This window comes from Stomoxys calcitrans, chromosome 2, assembly GCF_963082655.1.
Source record: "Stomoxys calcitrans chromosome 2, idStoCalc2.1, whole genome shotgun sequence".
Classification (NCBI taxonomy): Eukaryota; Metazoa; Arthropoda; class Insecta; order Diptera; family Muscidae; genus Stomoxys; species Stomoxys calcitrans.
The window spans coordinates 134,043,088-134,064,555 of NC_081553.1; the positions used below are offsets into that span (position 1 = coordinate 134,043,088).

The following is a 21,468-nucleotide window of genomic DNA, read 5'->3' on the forward strand; positions in this document are numbered from 1 at the left end:
GACCCATCTTCCCAATATTTTGTACAACGCTTTTCTCGGCGGCTACCACAATAGTTGTGGAAATCGGTTTAGATTTAGATATAGTTCCCATATATATGTTCGTCAGATTTTGAGAAATATTGCAATAAAGTTCTCATTTGATAATCGATTTTCTCGAAATTGGACAGGAAGGTTTTTCCTATGACTCCTAATAACACTGGAGAATTTCATTAAAAACGGTTCAGATTTAGATATAGCTGCCATATATCTATACCGCACGATTCTCACTTCTAGAGCCACTGCAAGTGCATTTATTAACCAATCTTTCCAAAAATGTTCCCAGCGCTCTCTCCGACGACTACCACATCGCTACAACTATAGATATAGCTCCGATATACATGTTCATCCGATATACATTTATTCAGTTTTTGGGTAATTTGCAATAATGTTGTCATTTTTCAACCGTAGTTATTACAGTTTGAACATATTTGCTCGAAATGTGTTGTTTAATTGGTTTAATTTGGTTTAATTGGTAAAATTGGTTCAGAATAAGATATACTTGCCACTTTGTACTTATAGGATAGGTGTAGGGTATTATACAGTCGGGAGATCGGTTTATATGGGAGCTTTATCAGGTTATAGGACGATTTCAACCGTACTTGGCATAGTTGTTAGAAGTCATAACAGAACACTACATGGAAAATTTCAGCCAAATTGCGCCTTCCAGGGGCTCAGGAAGTCGGGAGATCGGTTTATAAGGGTCCTACACCAATATTAAGTGCAAAATTTCAGGCTGCTAGCTTTACGCGTTCCACCGCTATTGTGATTTCGACAGACGGACGGACGTACATGGCTTAATCGAATCAGAACATTGAGAAATATATATGGTTTGTGGGGCCTTAGACTGATATTTCGAGTTGATACAAACGGAATGACTGGATTAGTGTACCCCCATCTTATGGTGGTTGGTATAAAAATGGAACGCATATGCAAATGTGTGTCTCAGTGGATGTTTATAATCACTACTGAATGTATACTTTCCATAGCCTTTTTTCTTTAAATTTGGATACAAAAGTCCATGCCAGTCATGTGCACATTAGAAGAGCAATAACAAAAAAATGCGAACTAACTCAGCCCCATTTAGAATTGTATACAATGGAACAGTAATATTCCACATATCAAAATCATCTCATCTATCAAAATTTCTAAAAAAATTCTAAAAAACGCCTAAATTAGTCAAAACAGGCAGGCAACCATAAAAAGTAGCATACAATTTTTTTTTCAACAAATTTGTATACTGAAAACAGCAGATTTTGTTAGTTGAAATAGCAGTAAGAAATATTTGCTAATACAGCAGCCCTATGCTTGCTGAAGCAGCAGTAATGTCTGCTTTACCATTTTCAGCAAAAAAACTGCTGTTCTGCCAAACATTTTTGCTGTTTTGAGTAACAAATTTGGTTGAGTGTATACTTTTCGAAATGTGGTTGAGCTCGCTCGCATTTTTGTTATTGTTCTACTAATGTGAACACGACTGATATGGCCGTTTATTTCTTAATTTAAAGAAAAAAGATTATGGAAACTATAAATTCAGTGGCGATTATAAACATCCACACATTTAAATTTGTATTTTATTTTTTCTTCTTACATCCCCTTCCTGATTAAGCAGCATTTTCAGCAAACTACATACTCTTCAGCAGCAAGCCTGCTGCTCTGAAATTACAGAAATACTACTGTAAAAGCAGAACTACTGCTACAATAGCTGCAAAATTAAATACAGACATTGTTTGCTATTTTCATACGGCCGTTCTAACACGGCATATTTTTTACAAATTTTTTTTTTAAATTTTCTCCCACTGTACAACGTGTCCTGATTGATGCAACATACATGTTGTAAAAGCATATTTGAGATTTTGAGGCTGCAACATTTTTTTTTTTTTTAAACAGCAGAAAATGTTTGTGGTAGCAAAAAGTTACTGCTGCTACTGTAAAAGTTTTCAAGAAGACCATACGTCCGTACGAAAAAACAGCAAAAATATTTGCTGTCAAAACAGAAAATCTGTTGAAAACAAGAAGTCTCCGTGCAAAACTTAACTTAAAGCGGATATGTTTATTCGTTTGACCGCTATCGTGATTTCCAAAGGCAGACGGACGTATTTGGCTAGAACGACTCAGTTGTCAAGACGAATAAACATATAGGGTCTTAGATTAATATTTCGAGGTGTTACAAACGGAATGACTAGATTCATATACCTCCCATTCTATAGTGCTGGGTATAGAAACTGAAACGGTTTCTTAAAAATTTTGAATTTAAAATCAACAGACAGTGTTTGCTGATATAAGCAAACTTTTTTCTCTAGGTGTACTCAATATCGCGATATCTTCATTTGAGCGTTGTGGCAAACAACTTAATTGAGATGTATCGAATATCCCTTTCATTTCGAGTCTCTGTTGTCGAGAAAGGTTTTTTAAAATCATTTACTTGGACTTACACAATCAACGTGGAGAAAACAACAACAACTGTTGTGATGGACATTGAGTAGGGGTGCAAAAAAATATAGTAGAACGTAAAATGGGTCGTAACAACAAAGGGAAGAATAAATGCAGTTGACCTTTCAACTTTATGTCGAACGTCGATAAATAAATTTGGCGCCATGCTGCTATAAAATCAACAGAAACTAAACGAATATGGCAACAAAAAATTAAACAAAAACAACGAGAATACTATTGGAAGCAGCAGCAGCAAACAACAAAAGTAATGGCAAAAACAACAGCAACAGAATGGCCCCATCTACTACCAAAACTTCCACCGGTGGCTCCCTTCCCAACAGAGATCGAACCTTTTGTGCCACCTACAACAATTGCTAACACGAAACTAGAACTAGAACAGGGACCAAAACAAAAACATTGCCTAGATTTAACAGAAAAGCTAGGTTGGTCGAAATAAACGGGCCATGAAGTAAGCAAACGGCAATGGATAAAACACTGCTCCGCATGTGGCATACAAGTCATTTGTAACGCAACTGCTTTAAGGACTATTCATTAAAATAAAAGAAGAAAAAATCCATATCGTTCGTTCCTAAAAAAAAGCACTTGCCAATGTCATACAACAAAGGTTAGAACTGTTAAAGCAAAGTATGTGATGCTCAAATAGCATTATGCGTGGACAATGTAAGGTTATAATAACAGTCGGACTTGAATTGTAAATCGTGATCGTTTTGAAATGGCATAAGAAAGTGAGGTTAAATCACTTTTACACAAGTTTCTTGAAACTTTTAAGAGTAATCCGAACCAGCTATGCAGAAGGAATATGACTGGGCTAGACCCAGAGGTCTCAATGCCTGTTCACGAGGAAGACGAAGATGGGCGAATTTAACGCACCGCTTTTCCTCGATAAAACGATATCGATATATGACAAGGTCAAATACTTAGGTGTGATCTTGAACAGGAATCTGAATTGGAAGTGTCACATTCAGGAGCGTACCGAGAAGGCTCACAGATGTTGGGCACTATGTAGACGGGCGGTAGGATCTAAATGGGGCCTGAATCCGAGAATAGTCCACTGGTCCTACAGGAGCGTAATTGGACCAATACTTACTTACGCCTCAGTAGTTTGGTGGCCTGCGATGGAAAAAAGTGCAATATTAGGATTATGCAACAGGTTCAGAGACAAGTTGCTTTGGCATAGGCGGAGAGATGAGGACCACTCCTACTAGGACAATTAAGACCATTCTATATATCTGGTTATAAGACTTAAGGCGATAGGAGAATATATAGAGGATAGGAGCGGCTCATCCCAACGCCTTAAAGGATTGGAAGAGGTCTAACAGATACCGACAATACCTGACATGAACAAGGGGTGTAGCATGGAAAACAATTAAGGACTTTGTAAGTAGCACGAAATTCCTAACTTAGATTCTTTTTCGAGGTTACTTTTTTAATATGAGTATTTAGAACGAGCAACAAGCCGATTACTGGCTAAGGTGCATGTCAATAGTGGCACGTGGCTGATTAATATCCGCACCCTCTTTCCAAACTAACCTACAGTACTTTTCTAGCAGCTTCTGTAGGAACAGTCTGATTACTAATCAGACAGTGGCCAATTGCGACGGAGACCATAGGAGAGATATCTCACAACAGGTCCCAAAAAAGTGGGCGCCAAATCATGCAAAAATGTAACCATATATAGGGGCTATAGAAGGCTAATCGGAAGATTGGTTTGCAAGGGAGCTATATCAGGTTGTAGTCAAATTTAGACAGTACTTCCCATAGATAACAAAACACTAATTAATCACCACTGATACTTAATTATACTTTCCATAACATTTTTTCTTTAAATTTAGATACAAAAGACCAGAGCAAAAGCAAAAATGCGAGCGATCTTAGTCACATTTCGAAATGTTTTCCTAAAGATAGATCAGGTAGCTTCTTTACAGTAATATTCCAAAAAATCAATTAAAATCATCTTTTCCAACAAAATTTCTAACAAGAGGCCTACGGTATTTCAAAAAGTTGATGACGTGGCAATTGCGTGGCCAGCACTCTTAGAGATATGCTCTACGTGGAACAACGAAGTGGGCTACCGAAAATGGTCTATGTATAAAGACAGAAGTAGTTCTTTTCAGCAGGAGATACAAGTTGCTTCCAGTGTAATCTGTTTCCTTAGGCGGGCAGAATTTTCCATTTACTGAAAGCGCAAAATACCTGGGTGTTTTGCCGGACAGGAAATGGAACTTCAAATCCAACATTTTGGAAAGGGCAACTCTTGCCCTTTACACCTGCAAAAGAGCAATTGGCAAAAGTTGGGGTTTAGACTGTGTGTCATGCATTGGGTATATACCGCAGTTGTCAGACCTATAATGCTATATGGTGTTGTGGTCTGGTGGACGGAGCTTCAAAAGTCCACCTACTGGTCAATACTTAACCGGATCCAAAGGATGGCAGACTGCCACTTAAACCTGACCTAACCTAATCAAAAGAAGTAACAGGAAGACATAAGAAATAGCATAACATTTTTTCAGCAGATTTTTGTGTTGGTGTGTTCATATGAAAACACTTGTCGGAATCAATGGATATGGAATCAATTGCTGAATACTAAGAAATTTGCCTACGGTTATAGACCGATTTGAACCGAACTCAGCTCGATTGTTGGAAGTCATGGCGGAAAAAATATGCGGCTTTTAAATGCTCAATATGTCAAATCAGGAAAGCGGTATATATGGGAGCTATATCAGGTTATACAACAATCTGGACCATTGCTGGAAGTCGAAATTTAATACTACGTGCAAAATTTCAGCTTAATTTGATTACACTTTCGGCTTCTGGGGGCTTAAGAAGTCACGTTGAAGGACCACTTTATATGGGAGCTGCATCCAAATGTGAAACGATATGGCCCATTTGCGACTCCCAATAAAGAAGTATCTGTGAAAAATTTCGAGCTTCATGCGTTTGATGGCTACCGTGATTTCTACAGTTGGAAGAGGGACAGACAAACTCACGGAGGATGTACATAATTGGATGGACTTAGAATGTCAAGGTGATCAAGAAATATATATACTTTATGAAGTTCCAGATCAAGATTTTGAGGAGTTGCCCTTCCTATGATGGTGGGTAAAAAAATCATGGTTGGCATGTATATACAATAAAAGTAAAACAAGTACAAATGTGCTTAGTTCGGCATGGTCGAATCTTGGGAACCTATCAGCATGGATTCTGCTAAAAATGTGCTCAGTATTCTAGGTTTTGTCATGTTATATAATGATTTGGACCATATTTACTATGGATGTTGAAATCATAAGTGCAACATATGGGCCAGATCGGATAAAAATGTGGACGGGCATGGCTAGATCGCCTTACAATGTAAATACGAGTATATATAATTTATGGGTTGGCCGAGCAGGGAGAATGGGAGAAGTTTGCCCCTGTTCCTTGGTGTAATGTTCATGGAATGAATTTGTGTTTGTTTGTTTAATGCATTAAAGAGAATATTCATATATCGCAGTTTTACTGATAAGTTTCAAAGGCTTTAATCATAAAATGTTACTCATATTCGTACAATAACGTCAAAACTCAGTGATTAGTATGATCCAATTTTCTAAATGTTTTTTTCAGTGTAGGAAGGAGCGCCAAATCAGCTAATTCATAACTAGTTTTTGATATTTGTTTTTATTAACTTTTCGTTTTTCTTTTTAATTTCAGATCCAACTGAAAGCAGCCAGGGTAAGTATTCCTATGAACTTTAAATATTAAAAAGTGCTTAAAGAGAGTGCCTAAAACATTACAATCTTTCATGGATTTTCTTAGTTTCTAATTATCGTCGCTTGCTAATTATGATTAGCAATTAAATCCACGATGTCGTAATGATGTTGGAAGCTTAATTCTATTTATCATCAACTTTTATTAGATATGATGGGAACAACAGCATTTTTGAACGTATTGTTGTTGTAAGTGGTTCCAATTTCATTTCTTTTAACAATGCAAAATGGGATCAGAACTTTTGAAACCAATATTTTCATTATCTCTCATCTCATCTCTTCCATATGCATTATAAAGTTACTATGGAGTAAAGTACGGATTCTTTTTTGAGACTTTAATAAAGATGTGTCAAAAATAGAGAAAAATAATTTTTGTACCCTCCACCATAGTATGGGGGTAACTAATTTCGACATTCTGTTTGCTACTCGTAGAACCCATAAGGTATATATATTATTGATCGGCATGACATTTTGAAATGATCTAGCAATGTCCGTCCGTCTGTCGAAAATACGCTAACTTTCGGAGGACTAAAGCTTGAAATTTTGCACAAATAATTCTTATTAGTGTAGGTCGGTCGGTACTGTAAATGGGCCATATCGGTTCATGTTTTGATATAGCTGCCATATAAACTGTTCTCTGATGTCGACTTCTCGAACCACAAGTGGGCGCAATTCTCATCCGGTTTGGCTGAAATTTTGCATGAGAAGTTTTGTTAGGATTTCCAACAATTGCGCTGAATATGGATACTAGCAATATTTTTACCATTTCAAGCTTACAATCGACATCTTAGAACCTCAAAAAAGCAGAAAATTTTTGCTGCTTCCACCAGTTTTAGAATAAAATAAAAAACAACTTGAAACATGCTATGTTCGGTCGGGCCGAATTTTATATACTCTCCACCTTGTATAGCATTTGTCAAGTTCTTTGCTCGGTTCTCTTTTTTGGCAAACAAAGGGCAATAGAGAAAAATTGATGTGCTTTTGGAGCTATATGAAGTTATGAACCGATTTTGGTTGGACTTGGATGTTGAACACTATAGTAGATGCCATTGCGCAACCAAGTCGGATAAGAATTGCGCCCTTTAGTGGCTCAAGAAGTAACATCGGCAGATCGGTTTATATGGGAGGTATATCAGGTTACGGGTATATCAGATTATATTTGTCACGTAATTGATCTAATTAATTTTTTAATTAAAACTGTTTCAATCATGAAAATGATAATTCAAAAACTATAATTAAGTTTTTGAAAAGGTGATTGAAAAAAATTGTATATTCAATTAAAAAACTGATTGTACATTTTTTTTAAAATTTCCAACCAATTTCTTAATTCATCCAATTAAAGATGATGAATGATTGAAATTTTCAATTTATTTTTAAATTGTTCCAATTAAAAAATGATTGAAATTGTTCGATATATCCAATTAATTTTTAATTGGATCAATTAAAAATTTAAATGAAAATATTAAAAATGCAAATGTTGTATCAAAAAGAGTGCATTTTAGTGCGCACCATCGATTTCGATGCAACATGGTTCACATATGTATGCAAAAGGTTTATGTTTGGATCCATGATCACGCCTTCGAAACAAAACACCTGTGGGGATTTCCAAAAAGGAAACAGTAAAAATTGTTTCCCGAATTATAAAAGCAAAAGTAGCGAGGCAGCAACTAGGCATTGGGAAAGTAAACCCAACAGAATAGCACTTATCGAGAACACATTATAATTAGATTGATGCTAAAGAAGACGTTATGCCATTAATAGCATATTTGATCATTTATAAGATTAGTCTAGACAATGAAAGAGGTAGTCGAAAGACTGTTTGTGAGGGAGTTTCATCTTCTATACATAGAAAGTGTTTATCAAATGTTTGGGAAGCTAGACTTTTTCCAAAACGGACAGCCATAATAGTGCTGAAGGGTCTAAAAAATTTCCGATTCCTTTAAAAAATAAGGGAAAGAAATAACTGCCTAGACAACTAACATTATTTCTTGTTGACACTCGATTCGTTTGCTTATAAAGGGTGATTTTTTTGAGGTTAGGATTTTCATGCATTAGTATTTGACAGATCACGTGGGATTTCAGACATGGTGTCAAAGAGAAAGATGCTCAGTATGCTTTGACATTTCATCATGAATAGACTTACTAACGAGCAACGCTTGCAAATCATTGAATTTTATTACCAAAATCAGTGTTCGGTTCGAAATGTGTTCAAATTTTGACAAATTTTGTTCAGCGATGAGGCTCATTTCTGGTTGAATGGCTACGTAAATAAGCAAAATTGCCGCATTTGGAGTGAAGAGCAACCAGAAGCCGTTCAAGAACTGCCCATGCATCCCGAAAAATGCACTGTTTGGTGTGGTTTGTACGCTGGTGGAATCATTGGACCGTATTTTTTCAAAGATGCTGTTGGACGCAACGTTACGGTGAATGAACACATTTCGAACCGAACACTGATTTTGGTAATAAAATTCAATGATTTGCAAGCGTTGCTCGTTAGTAAGTCTATTCAAGATGAAATGTCAAAGCATACTGAGCATCTTTCTCTTTGACACCATGTCTGAAATCCCACGTGATCTGTCAAATACTAATGCATGAAAATCCTAACCTCAAAAAAATCACCCTTTACAATGAAAACAGCTGTTTTCCCTCTATAAAACCAGCTGTTGCAATGAATTAGCGAACGAATCGATTGAAAAATAGATAAAAGTAATTGATCTACGCCGTCATTGTTTAATTGAATAAGATAAAAGTTTCAACGCCTTTTATATAAAAGAAACTTTTTAAGATTTAATTAAAAAAATTCTAGAATTAACAAATTTTTAATTGAACATTTAAAAAAAATTTTAATAAATCTAGTAGTTGATCGTAATTGGACAAAAAATCTGGACTCAATTATAAACTGATTGATTCAATTAAATTTTAAATTGGAAACATTATGACTTTCAATTAAATTTTTAATTGAAAAAAATTTTCGTGATATTTTTTTCTGTGTGAGAGATCTTAGAAAAAAATCACTGTGCAAATGTGTTATCGAGAGATATGTTTTTATGGGAATTGAAGAATTGCACCCTCTGGGTGCTCAAGATATATAATCGTGAGATCGGTTTATATCGGAAAAAAATTGCGCTAACTAGAGGCTTAAAAATTATATTCGGGCGATCAGTTTATATGGGAGCTTTATCTAAATATGGTTCGATATAGCAAATTTACAATCCCGACCAACCTACACTAATAGGTTAGGTTAAGGTGCCTGTCCGCCATCAGACTCATTTAGACGTTTCCATTGTGATACCACAGCAACAGAAGAAGGAAGATGTTTTGTAGCTACTATCGTTGAACCATCCAGATCGCATTAAAAAGCCCAACATCTTGCGATTATTCACACAGATTCTCAATGGAATGAGAACCTAAAATGGAACTCCTTCTGACTGCTAGTGCGGGACACACACACAGAAGGTGTTCTGTTGTCTCTTCTTTTTCGATGTCCTTACAGCTTCTGCTGGCAACCTGCAGTTTGTCACGTTTTTACCGATTAGACAGTGACCTGTCATGACGGACACAATGACTGAGACATCTGTTCTAGCCAGTGACAGCAAAGCGGTAGACCTCTTTGAGTCTAGGCCACATAGTTTTGGAATGCTCACAGCGCCCTCTTTGTGGCCATCTATCGTTCGTGGTCTTTGGGGCCTGGTTCTGAAAACTTAGTTTACATGGCGGTAGAGGCTTACCCACAGATTCCAGTATCCCTGGAATGTGTGGGGTAGGTCCTAGTCTCGCAAGCTCATCCGTTTTACATTTCCCTTTGATTTTCCCGAGACCCAGAACAGGTGAATTTTGAACTGTTCAGCCATCTCGTTGAGAGATCTGCGAAAGTCGAGGGCGGTTTTTGTATTCAGAAGTACGTTCTCCAGAAATTTAATGGCTGTCTGGCTGTCTGAGCAGATATTTATTTCAATCGTCGTAATGACATTATGTCTCATCCAATCCACCATTTCCTTAATTGCTAGGATCTTTGCTTGATACATACCGCAGTGGTCGGGTAACTTTCTCGATATGACCAGTTCTAGATCATTGGAGTACACCCCAAAGCCCACCTGGTCTAGTGTGGAACCATCCCTCTATGTAACTTCTGTTACCAGGGATGTCGTAGTTCCAATCAGGAATAATGGTACAGTACTTTTTATCAAAAAGCTGCTCAGCTAGGGTGTAATCCACACTGCGTGGAACATCGGACATTGTATCAAGGATAACACAGTGTCCGTAGCCGCCAAATGAACAAAGAGGAAGCTACCTTAACCTCACGGCAGTGTTCGCTGCAATTTATCTAGCCACAATTTCCAGAGACATAAGATTTAGCATAAAATTCAGTGCATCAGATGGTGTCGTCCTCATTGCGGCTGTGATGCATAAACAAGCCATCCTTTGGATCCGATAACGTATTGAGCAGTGGATGGCACTTCTAAAGTCCACCTTTGAAGTGCCGTCCACCAGACCACAACACCATATAGCATTAGAGGTCTGACAACTACAGTATATACCCAATGCGTGACGCGCGGTCTAAACCCCCAACTTTTGCCAATGGTTCTCCTGCAGGTGTATGGGGCAAGGTTTGCCTTTCTTGTCCTTTCCAAAATGTTGTGTTTGAAGTTCAATTTCCTGTCCGGTAAAACACCCAGTTCTTTTGCGTTTTCTTTAAATGAAAGATTCTCTCCTCTCAAGTAGACATGTGCCACTGTAGGCAACTTGTATGTCCTGCTCAAAAGAACCATTACTGCCTTGCACGGACTTACACCTAGACCACTTTTGGTAGATAACTTCGTTGTTGCTCATAGAGCATTCAGAAGTATAACTCTTAGAGTGCAGGGAAACTTTCCCCTAACAGCAATTGCCTCGTCATCAGCATACTCGATCACTTTTACACCCCCGTCTTCCGGGGACAATAATATATAGTTAATGGCTATATTCCAAAGTAGAGGATCAGTACACCTCCTTGAGGTGTTCCTCTGCTGTCCCATCTTTTTAGATCCGCAGATTCCAAGCCTGCGTATTGCATCCTTTAGTAAGAAAGTTATTAATATACTTTTTACGGTGAAGTTGATGCCTAGAATCTCCAACTCCTTCACGATTGACATCTGTTTTACATTATTGAAAGCACCTTCAATGTCAATAAATGCTACTACCATTGTATATTCCATGACAGCGAGAGCATCCTCTATGTAGCCAACTCGGTCGTGAAGGCCTGTTTCAGTAGGCTTGCCTTTGCTATATGCACGCTGCTGCCGAGACGGGCGATCTCCAGGGATCTTTACCCTAAGATATGATTCTATCAACCCCTCAAGAGTCTTCAGCATAAAGGATGACAGACTAACACGACGAAAATCTTTCGGGTTCGTGTGGTAAAGTTTTGCTGCTTTCGCTATGAACATGACCTTCGTGTCCCTCCATCCCACATGTATGTATGACATTCTGATACAAGTAGAGTATATATTCAGTCTATCAGCCACAGCTTGTAATTCAACTGGTGATACATCATCAATTTAATATATACATCATCATCATTTAATCGACTTAAATGAGTCAAAACTTCTTATTGCGCAAAGGATTTTCAGATCAGACACAATTTCCCTAAAAAACTCCGACGAATGCATACCAGTGACAACCTCTTCTGGCGTCTTGTTGTCCGGAGATTTTCCCGGGAAATGTGTATCAACGAGCATTTCTAGTGTTCCTCACTAGACATTGTCCATATATTCTCTGACTTTAGAGTATACCCAACCGTAATAGGTCACGAGACAGAATCTTTATTAGCCCAGAGGCCTCAGATGTATCCTCCAAGGAGCTACGGAATTCCACCCAGGATTTGTTCTGAGCCTTTTTCGGCTCACTTATATTTGCTTAGATCAGCCATATAGATGTCCCAATCGTGTGGTGCTTTTGTGGCTTTCGCTTTGTTGAAGAGTTTTCTGTAGTCCTTCCTTAGACAAACCAAATATGGAGTCCACCATGGCCAGAGATGGTCCGTAAGACGATTTTTTAGGTTTCCGACTGTCAAAAAGTTGTAAAAGTCGAAAACGTCGTATACTTGTATAAAACGTAGAAAAAGTCGCAAACGTCATAAACCTTAATAACTCAGTGTAAAAGTTTGAGTTTTAACAAATATTATTGTCACTTATTTGTTGTATATAGAAGAGTTTATATGTAAAAAAATTTCGCAATAAAAGAAATATTAAGTTTTTCTTTTAATTTTTGCATTTACATTTTTCACACAATAAATTGGAAATATACGCAAATTTCAAGTCAATTTATAAAGTAACGTTTAAGGATTTTTTTGTGAAGCAAAAAATCAATAAATTATTAGTTTTCATCAATTATATTTAGAAATTGCAATTATTTTGTATCCTTTTGCAAAATTATTTGCTTCTCCCGTTTTAATTTGCTTTTTGAAAGCTGTTGTAAACGGCATACATATGTTAAAAATGCATGACATCTGAGGAAGTGTCAAGTGAAATGGTACATGGAGTGTTAATTATGTTATTCAATAACAATTCTTAAAAATAACATTACTTATTCAATAAAATACTTAACACGCCATCTTCCATTTCACTTGACATTACCTCACATTAGCATACTTAACACGCCATCTACCATTTCACTTGACACTACCTCAGACGTCATTCATTTTATAACATATGTCGTTGTCAACAGCTGTCAAAAAGCAAATTAAAGCGGGAGAAACAAATAGTTTTGCAAAAGGATAAGAAATAACTAATAAATAAAAATGTTGCAACCACCCAATAACTCGCAACAGCCAGAGGGATTTAGCGAGGGATTTTGGGTGTGCCACAATTCGTGAAGATCGGTTAACAAATGACCACATTATTGCAATATTGGTAAAAATCGTGTAAACCTACGGTAGCTTTTTCTAATTCTGAACCGATTTTTTTCCAATTTCAATATTGTTCGTCTCCAGGAGGAAAAAATTACTTATGCCAAAATTTTTAGTTAATCGGATCAAAAATTCGACATATTTTCGTTCGAATTTTTTTTTCTGTCAGAAACCTAGTTTTTTGGCTAGGTTTACGACGTTTTCGACGTATGTAATATACGTCGGAAATGTATGTCATATACGTCACTGTTTCTGACAGGCCATCTCTGACCATGGCGGTCGCTGTTTGCCCCTTGGCTTGGCACCGGGACATGCATGCATGATCCGCTTGAACTTTATGCCTATGTCCTCCGCAGCTGCCATTTCCTTTTATGGTCTAGAAGAGATAGACGTGCAGTATTTGTGCTGAAATTTACAGCAGCAGCTAGTGAAGCATATAAGGCGCAATCGTCACAACCGCAAGTGTTCAGTGTCTTGCTTTCTCACCTGGATGCGTATTGAAGTTCATCATGACAAAATCTTAAAAATCTTGTGAGAATGAACACCTGGCGGAATCAGAAGACGAAGCTAACGCAACAGTGGTGGAAGTTCTGAATGCTGATTCTGGTCCGCTTTCTGCAGATAAATCTCCACCAGTGTAAGGCAGCTCGGCACTAAAAATCCTCCTGATAGCAGGGGGATTTGACGTGGTGTGGAGGAATGGTTCGTGGTCTAAGAGTTCCGGGATTAAAACTACCCAAGGGTACGAAGAATGGGAGACATAGAGCCTGTATTCAGATTCAGAAGCAGCCAGCCTTGAAATAAATTAGTCTCATCACTTGCTGGCTTTTCTTTATATGGCAATTCAGAGATGCCGCCTTCAAACCTTAAGTTGCTAGTTGAAACCGCTTCTGTAGGGTAGAAGAGCCTCTTTATAGAAAATGATGCTAATCACATCAGCACATCACTTGATATGGAAATGTTCGGACGTCAACGAAGGTGGTGAGCTGCTTATCGAATATATTATGAGATGCAATCTCGCGGTTTGTAATAAAGTGGATAATCCGACCTTTATTACCAGGAACAAATAGGAGGTACTAGATATTAGCTTTTTAACGAAAGAATTAAGACGAAGTATGCGACTGGGAAGTGTTGGATAACCACAGCTTCTCTGATCATCGTTATATTAGTTTCAGTCTTGGTGAAAATACTGCAGAAATGGTGAGAAAGCAGTGGACCGACTCTTCCTCAGGACACTGGTTACTTGCGGTGTGGAAGTACTTTTTGAGTTCCGTCCTTCCCCGCTGGGTCACAACTTGAGCCCAGTCCATCCGGATGACCCACCCACACAAAGCTTGTCGGGTCCTGTTTCAATCCCTTCCCCTCCTGTCTCGATTGTGGCAGGAGGATTTTCAGTCTTTTGTATACGCCAGCCTTAAGTGATGTGGTCGATAGTTCTTCAGGCAAGTATTCAGCAACAACTGCTGAGTAGTCTCCTGATTTACCAACCCCATCCCTTCTATAGACCTTCAATTTCAACTTGTTGAATCCGTAGGATACATCTCCTTCAGACTGGTTAAGATCTGCGAGCCAGCCGGAGTTTAGTAAGAATACTGCATGTCTCTGGTCACCATCAGCCTCATCCAATCTACCAATCTTCAAGTCGGTGGTTGAAAGATTGGGATTAAATCCCACTACACTGGTAGGAAGTATAGTAGATCGAGAATATATATACTTTATGGGGTCTTATATCAATATTTCGATGTGTTACAAAATGAATGACGATGTTAGTATACCCCCATTTTATGGTGGAGGGTATAATAATAATGGCAACAATTTTTAATTTGGAATAAGCAAGTTACACTATACAAGACACTGATACTACACTACCCCTATTGAATAGACCAAACTGTGATTGTGTGAGTATCATCTAACATTGCATCAAATGCAATCCAATCAAATGAAAATGCTTTGAAATAGAGTCAGCCAAACGAAGAAGCACTCAGTTGTTTACACTGTACGTGTGCGTCGGTTTGTTTTATGTGCGGATGTGTGTGCTGCTCATCTATGTTCCACATCATGAGTACTAGTGAAAGCAAACGAGGTAGTACTTGCAGTGTTTGAGGGAAAGATTCTTTGTATAACTTATGGACCAAGTTGCATTGATGGGGAACATGGCGTCGTCTGAAGCTTGAGCTGCATGACGACGTTAGCATAGATAAACGAGTCAAAAAACAAGTAAAAGCGTGCTAAGTTCGGCCGGGCCGAATCTTATATACCCCCCACCATGGATCGCATTTGCCGAGTTCTTTTCCCGGCATCTCTTCTTAGGCAAAACAGGATATAAGAAAAGATTTGCTCTGTCATTATTATATTATAACATGTTGGAGACCTGCGTAAAATGTCAGCCAATTCGAATAAGAATTGCGCCCTTTGGGGGCTCAAGAAGTAAAATAGAGAGACCGTTTTATATGGGAGCTGTATCGGGCTATAGACCGATTCAGACCATAATAAACACGTATGTTGATGGTCATGAGAGAATCCGTCGTACAAAATTTCATTCCAATCGGACAAGAATTGCACACTCTAGAGGCTCAAGAAGTCAAGACCCAAGATCGGTTTATATGACAGCTATATCAGGTTATGGACCGATTTGAACCATTCTTGGCACATAATAACAAAACACGTCGTACAAAATTTCATTCCAATCGGATAAGAATTGTGCACTCTAGAGGCTCAAGAAGACAAGACCCAAGATCGGTTTATATGACAGCTATATCAGGTTATGGTCCGATTTGAACCATACTTGGCACAGTTGATGAATATCATAACAAAACACGTCGTGCCAAAATTAATTCAAATCGGATCAGAATTGCGCACTCTAGAGGCTCAAGAAGTCAAGACCCAAGATCGGTTTATATGGCAGCTATATCAGGTTATGGACCGATTTGAACCATTCTTGGCACATAATAACAAAAAACGTCGTGCAAAATTTCATTCCAATCGGATAAGAATTGCGCACTCTAGAGGCTCAAGAAGACAAGACCCAAGATCGGTTTATATGGCAGCTATATCAATTTATGGACCGATTTGAACCATGCATGGCACATTTATTGGATATCATAACAAACTACGTCGTGCAAAATTTCATTCCAATCGGATAAGAATTGCGCACTCTAGAGGCTCAAGAAGTCAAGACCCAAGATCGGTTATATGGCAGCTATATCAATTTATGGACCGATTTGAACCATACATGGCACATTTATTGGATATCATAACAAACTACGTCGTGCAAAATTTCATTCCAATCGGATAAGAATTGCGCACTCTAGAGGCTCAAGAAGTCAAGACCCAAGATCGGTTTATATGGCAGCTATATCAGATTATGGACCGATTTGAACCATACTTGGCAAAGTTGTTGGATATCATAAAAAAACACGTCGTGCAAAATTTCATTCCAATCGGATAAGAATTACACACTCTAGAGGCTCAAGAAGTCAAGACCCAAGATCGGTTTATATGGCAGCTATATCAGATTATGGACCGATTTGAACCATACTTGGCAAGGTTGTTGGATATCATAACAAAACACGTCGTGCAAAATTTCATTCCAATTGGAAAAGAATTGCGCACTCTAGAGGCTCAAGAAGTCAAGACCCAGGATCGGTTTATATGGCAGCTATATCAAAACATGGACCGATATGGCCCATTTACAATACCAACCGACCTACACTTATAAGAAGTATTTGTGTAAAATTTAAAGCGGCTAGCTTTACTCCTTCGGAAGTTAGCGTGCTTTCATTCCAATTGGAAAAGAATTGCGCACTCTAGAGGCTCAAGAAGTCAAGACCCAGGATCGGTTTATATGGCAGCTATATCAAAACATGGACCGATATGGCCCATTTACAATACCAACCGACCTACACTTATAAGAAGTATTTGTGTAAAATTTAAAGCGGCTAGCTTTACTCCTTCGGAAGTTAGCGTGCTTTCAACAGACAGACGGACGGACGGACGGACGGACAGACGGACGGACATGCCTAGATCGACATAAAATGTCGCGACGATCAAGAATATATATACTTTATGGGGTCTCAGACGAATATTTCGAGTAGTTACAAACAGAATGACGAAATTAGTATACCCCCCATCTTATGGTGGAGGGTATAAAAATACAAGGTTAGGTTGGTAGAATGAATAAAGAATTCCAGCGAAGAAGTGTTTGATGGGAAACATTGTGATACATGCGAAAGGGGAAAAGCAAAACTCCGATGAAGAGATCAAATGGAAAAATACTTTCCGAAATGGTATCGAAAATTGGAGAAGGAGCGCAGAAGATCGAGGGGCCTGGAAATCTTATCTGAGTTTGGCTAGTGGAACAAAGGTTCTATCATAGCCAATAAAAGTAATGGGACACATTTTAAAACCAGAAAATAGTTTTTCGGCCAAATATCGAAGGTTTCCTAAATTGTTCAAAAGGTAAGCAGTGTTATACTTGTTTAATTGTATATCCTAATTACGCGACTGTTAGATAATGTAAATGGTACCCATTTACGAAAGGGCATGCTGAATTTTCTTTGCCACTGTATATTCTTGCTAAAAGTAAATAAAATATGGAAAATTTAGAACTTATTTGCTATTACAAGATGAACACGTTTATGATAAAATTTTATGAGCTTACATGCATACCGCAATGAAAAATTGGCTCCCACGATAAGCGTAACTGTTCTATGCGTTGTAAATGAATACATGACAGAACACCTACGTTCGTATCCAGTCAGAGCCAAGCAATCATCCATCTTTCCATCTGTCTCTATGAGTAGCTAGAATATTACATTACCTTGTCAGGAAGAGTGCCCACCTACTGCTGCTGTCAGGCGTTGTACATACTTAAGAGATTTTTACGCGTTGATTTCATCCAAATGTAATCGTAGTCATAAATTATCAGCATTGACAGATGCTTGTATAAGAGTGAGGTGGGTAAGAGGAATGAGCTGAAGTCGTTCAACGTTTGTTCGGAGTGGCATGCCTTTAATTGACTCATTATGATTTCTCTTTCGATTTTTTTGCTCGCAACAGATCCACGAGTAATTAGAACTGCAAGTTAGATTGACTTTCATTCATTGTCTGGAATTGTATAATTTGTCTCTATTGCCTTCATTTATTAGTTTATAGTGATTATTTTTTTTTTGTTGTTTCCCTTTCTTGTATTGCCTTCATTAGGATGCCAATCCATCCGTTACGCAGAAGTCATTGGAGTCACAAGAATGTGATTTATATTTCTAATTGTGTGGATGTATGAAAGGACGGATGGGCTAGCTGGGGCTATTGATAAGGAATTTCGTTTGTGTAAAAGTTTTCAAACATTTTTATAATTGGCGAGCATTTAAAGTATAGAGTGTATTAAAAGATAAAATTGGTAAAATTTTATTGATACGGGTGATTTCCTTAGACTCTAGTTGACATATAATTTTTCTGCAGCTGACTGGTACATTTATGGCATTTGGATATGCCTCAATACTTCTGCATTATAGCAATAATGCCCATATTCACCGGTTTGGTGCGTAAATTCATTAAAGTCCCTAAATAACCCGATTTTTAGCAAAATTCATGGAGGTGGGTAACAAAGTTTAGGAAGTTTAACCTATAAATGTATCCCAGTGCCTGGCCAGGCCTTTTTCCTTTCACTGCACATGTTTTGCTAAGTTATTGACATGGGACCTTATTTTTGCCCCTTGAATTCCCCAATCGAAATGTTTTCAAACGAAAAATTTTAAAAATATCCTATTCTTTATCTATTATTCTAATCTTTACCATTAGGTTAAGTTGTACAGCGGCTGTACAAAATTTCTACATGTATCGAAGACCAATGGAATAGAATCGAATAAAAACTAGTAAAAAAATATGCCACTTGAGAATGGGTAGAGATAACTCTTTGAAATTCGAGATGGTTGGAGTTGAGTTGTTATTGTCGAGATCATATGCAAAACTTCAAGACCCTTGGTGGTCCGGCGCCTCTTGGCAAGGTCCTAAAGTTGACCACCTCGGCATTTCGAAAAATTTTTCATGGTGCCAATCTTTATTTTCAAAATTATTTTTTTGCTGTAAGAAAAAAACTTATAGAGATATTCAAAAGATTTATTTAACTTTGCAGATGAAATTGCTCTTAAAATCTTAAAATTAAATTCCGGCCGATGTTTTTGTACAAAAATCCCCAAAATTACCCATTGGAGTCAAAGGTGATTTCAAAATCGGCATTTTTTAGTAAATTTGCTGTTGGGGCGATAAGTATTTTTTGGTGCAAATAATTTTTGACATGTGTTTAGGAGACATATGAAGTAATCAAAAAACAAAAGCCCGAATGGGAGATCTGGGCTTTCCATTTTGGGAACTCGAGTGCGTTTTCCAAGTTTTAAATAACAAATTTTCCATTTTGAAGTACATATTGCTCCCGTTTAAATTAACGTTGATATGTTATACAATATTTCCTCTTTACAAAAAAAGAAGTTAAGTATTTATGCGGAATACTATTTCCTATTTTTTTTCGATTCAATCCCAATGTGCCATTTCGCAATTTTCATGGTTATTTTCGCAGCCATTTTATCATTCGCTTTTTATACCCTACACCACTACACTGGTAGAGGGTATTATAACTTAGTGAATTTATATGTAACTCTCAAAAGGAAGAGAGCTAGACCCATTGATAAGTATAGCGATCGACTTGGAATCATTTTCTGATTCGATTTAGCTATGTTCGTCTGTCTGTGCGTCCGCCCGCCTTCTGTCGGTCTGCCTATGTTGATATATGTACAAATTACAGTTCGCAATTTTCATCCGATCGTCTTATTCATGTTCATATATTTATGTTCGTTTGATTTGTACTTATATTGCAATATCGTCAATTCTCACAAAATTTGGCACAAGTGAGTCTCTTGTCAGTCTCGACATTACTGGTGAATTTAATAGAAATCGGTACAGATACTGATATAGCTCCCATCTATTTATGTCTATCGCCCGATTTCCACTTCAAGAGACTTTGCAAGGGCATAAATCAACCGATCTTCTCAAAACTTTGCACTACGCTTTCCTCAATAACTACCACAAAACATGTGGATTTTGGTCGCTATCTGTTAAGATTTGGATACAGCTCTCGTGTATATAATCGTCCGATTTGGACTAATATTGCAATAACGTGGTCATTTGTTAAACGATTCTCATAAATTTGGCACAAATAATTCCCTTATGATTCTGGACATTGCTGTTGAATTTCAGAGAAATCGGTGCATATTCAGATAAAGGCCACATTTATGTATCTCATTTACATTTCTTTGAAATATCATTAAGTTCAATAGTTCGAATAGTGAGCTCTTAAATTTTTTATTTCTGTTTTGTTTCGGACACAGTTAAATTGCCATTTTCATTCCACTGCATCTGTTATTAACAAGGTGTGCTTATTAAGTTAAATTTGTCAAATGCGACAAAGATCTCTGCTTTTTCTCGAGTTTATTGTTTTTCGATTGCTCACTACGACATCGAGATATTCACACATTGCCTTAATATTACTCCTACTCACATTTTTTCATCAGCTCTTTGGTTCTCGTTTCCTTGCTCTGAGTTTTGCTTTCCAACTGTCTGGAATCCTATTGTAAAGATTCCATTGAAATACTGGGGGTATTTTTTGGAAGAAGGTTAACAACATTTTGTTCCATACTTCCTTCCTTTTGTTCGAGTCAGCTGATCGCCTACAAATATATTCCCATTACATATATTTCACTCGATTGCGAAGATAGATTTGTGTGTGGATTGAGGTATTTGTTGGATAATTTTTGGATATCTCAAGCGACAGTGGCTCATGAAGCTTTGTGCTATATTATAGATCTATTATATAAAAATGAAATTGTTGCGCTTTGTTTATTTGATAGTTTGTTTGTCTGTTCCGCATAGACTCAAAAACGGCTGATGATCATATATTATATGATAACATATGATCACTGGTAAAATTCTAAGAAATCTGTTTAGATGTAGGTTAGGTTTAAGTGGCAGTCTATTATCAGACTCACTTAGACGATTTCGTCCATTGTGTTACCACAGGAACAGAAGAAGGAAGATGCCTTCTAGTTCCTACTGTTAAACCATCCAGATTGCTTTAAAAAGCCCAGTATCTTGCGAATGTTAACATCCGCTAAATCAGACAGGTTCTCAAATAAATGAGAACCTAAAGTGAAACTCCTTCTTACGGCTAGTGCGGGACACACACACAGAAGGTGTTCTATAGTCTCTTCTTGCTTGATGTCTCTACAGCCTCTTGCAAAAGTCGTTGCTGGCAACCTTCAGACAGTGACCTGTCATGACGGACACAATGATTGAGACGTC

General features: G+C 37.6%; 1 protein-coding gene across 4 annotated transcripts in view; it reads left to right on the forward strand.

The window, feature by feature from the left end:
* Positions 1–21,468, forward strand: part of LOC106096077 (acetylcholinesterase) — a 451,106-nt gene that overhangs the window by 186,511 nt on the left and 243,127 nt on the right. For all 4 annotated transcript variants that reach the window (XM_059361337.1, XM_013263626.2, XM_059361335.1 and 1 more), the window contains one exon: positions 6,175–6,195. The gene's annotated coding sequence lies outside the window, so the exon portion shown is untranslated. The remainder of the gene's footprint in view (positions 1–6,174; positions 6,196–21,468) is intronic.